At 29.7% G+C, this 2,765-nt stretch overlaps 1 pseudogene; it reads left to right on the forward strand.

Annotated features, from left to right (window-relative positions):
- The first annotated feature begins 201 nt into the window (after positions 1 to 201).
- The window catches only part of LOC106461910, a 100,478-nt pseudogene continuing 97,914 nt past the window's right edge, over positions 202 to 2,765 (forward strand).

The following is a 2,765-nucleotide window of genomic DNA, read 5'->3' on the forward strand; positions in this document are numbered from 1 at the left end:
CTCGTCGCCATAAGCGAGATAAACATTCAAATTATACATTTAACTTTTAAGTACTACTAGTTATATTCTACTTTCAAATTATTTATGTTGAGTAAGATAGTGTAAGTAATAATAATAATGCTATATTCCGTTAATATACCAATCTACTATTGTTTTATTTCATTTAGTGGAAGTAACTTTGTCAGTGTACTTTTTTTTTTTAATTCATAGATAATATTGCTTTCGTGTTTCATTTTCAATTGGCAAACGGGTAACATTCGAGGTATAAGTGTATTAAATTTAAAATGTTAATTAACCCTACTAGTACTTGTAGTAGAACTATTAAGTATTAGTAGAGATGATTAGTCCTACAGCGTACAACTGTGAATTAATATTTATCTCTTAATTTGTAACGGACTAAACAAAACACCGTTACACTTACAACCTGGGTTGAACAAAATAATAATTTAATAAACAATAGAAATCCAAAACATTCAAGTAATGTGGAATATAGGTTTTAATCACTTACAAAAAATAATAATGATAAATACATACCTGGCCAGGACTTAAAACAAATCTTAATGAACAATACCACTTAAATATCCATATTATTAATTTGAATTGATAAAGGAATTTGGAAGAAGAACAATAAATCGTAATCCTGTAAAAGTACATTATTCCAAAATTAAAAAAACTTCAAGGTCACTAACAATATCAAGGAACTATCAGTAATAATTTGTTTTAAGTTTAATTGCATCTCATGAACTAAGTTCAAAGAAAGGTTTTTTATTTTAGTGGTTAGACCACAAGTTTACATTTCATGTGAATATTTAATTTACATAATCTTTCATAACATTACTAGGTGTATGTGACAACTAGGGGAAACTTGAATGAGTTTCATAATACAAACATAGTTAAATTCAATGTGCTCTAGCTAGATTGTGAGTTACACTTTAATCTAATAGAAAACCCACTGTACATATTCATGTAACTTGTAAGTACAAATATTTTGTTAAAATTATTTAGTATATAGAATTTAGAGAATGAAGCTATTAATAATTTAACTCCTGAATGGCTTAAAGGTATTTCAGTACCTGATTTGTTGTGTTTCAGCATAATTTTATATATGAGGTATTTCAAGTCAGTAGAGTAAAATCCTATTCCCTAGTTATTACATACATGTTTCAACTACATAAAAGGTTCTCTTGGTCTCTTACTATACATACTGTTTCAAAATCAGTATAAAATTTAGGCCAAGTAAAAAAAAAACGTTTAGCTTGTGTGTTTTTTGAAAAAAAAGGAGGAGGAGGTCTTTTTTTTAAATTATCTCTTCTTTTGTTTTAAGGAAAGCTAACACCATTATTTTTCATGATTGTTGCTTGTTTTCAAAGGGGCTGTATCAAACAAGTCTTCTTTGTTTCATTTTCCATCAACAGGATACAGAATGTATGACAGATAAAAAAGGGCAAAATGAATCAACTGTATTCATCTCATTTTTATTCAAATATCAGAAAAAAATCCACCAAAAAAAGTGGGGGGGGGGGTTTACTGCAAAAAAAAGGAAGTGGGTGGGGATGCTAAACATGTATTATTTTACTTGACTTTATCAAGATAATGTGAATTTTGAGATCAGTATGTATTGAAGTCTTTGTAACTTTTTTTAAAGATGGAACTTCAAGTTTTAAGTTATTTCTCTGTAGACCAACTGTTAATTTTTTTTTTTACAGAATATAAAGGTGAAGCTTCTATGTAATCATGGAAGTAGTAAAGATGAAGGTTGAACCCTTTTCTGATGAGGAGCAGGATGCTTTGTTGAACATCAAATTGATGAAAAAAGAAGATGAAACTTTCACAATAACTAGTAGTAAGTGTATATATTTATAATTTAATTGTTTTTATCTTCTTCCCAATAAAAGTATTGTGAATTTTACTTGTTTTAATTTAGCAGTGTGCCCGAATTTTTTATGACTGATTAGAAATTTCATAATTTTTTAGGATTTTATATCGGTTAGTAAAATTAGGCTCCATACCCTTGTATATTTTGGTCTTTGTCAGAAACATGAATCCAGTAAACTTTCATTATTTTATTCTATAACATAACCTATGAATGAGGTAAAACCTGAGTACCTGCATCACTTCTACTTACCTACAATTCTCCACATACCCACTTTCTTTGTGACTTAGCTGTACTGAAAGTTTCTCTTTTTGGGTCCAGTAGGGTAGAAGTAGGAAAAGCCAAAGAAATTATTTAATTTTTACTTTTCACTGCTGGGTTTGCTTCAACTACCAAGTCTATTCCATAGACATTCTCATATTTCACTTTCTTGGTAGAAGAAGACAATAGCATTTTAATTGTAACACTTTAAGTTTAGTCTAATTATAGTTTAAATCAGCATCATTTTTGGAGAGATGATGCACAAAAAGGCTATTTACCACAGGAGTTGTGCAGTGTATGAAGGTGTTCAATCTGTTAATTGCTACATATGGTTTTAGGTCTGCTGTGGAAACAACTGAGCCATATATATAGTTCAACATTCTTGTAGCTTCTTTACTCCATAAAGTCTGATAAGCCTTCCTTTTCCCTTTAAAATCAGGTATATTTCTTGGTATCATCTTATTCATATAGATAATCTCCTTCTTGCTCATGGTTGATATTTCAGTGTTTGTCTTTTCCTGTAACTTTTCAACTTGGACCTCATAATTTTCATTGTCCTTCTTGTTCTTTAGAGCACTCTACCAATCCCATCATGTGTCCCCTTTCCATGATTCCTGACACTGTAGCTCTG

This window comes from Limulus polyphemus, unplaced genomic scaffold, assembly GCF_000517525.1.
Source record: "Limulus polyphemus unplaced genomic scaffold, Limulus_polyphemus-2.1.2 Scaffold1057, whole genome shotgun sequence".
In the NCBI taxonomy this organism is placed as follows: domain Eukaryota; kingdom Metazoa; phylum Arthropoda; class Merostomata; order Xiphosura; family Limulidae; genus Limulus; species Limulus polyphemus.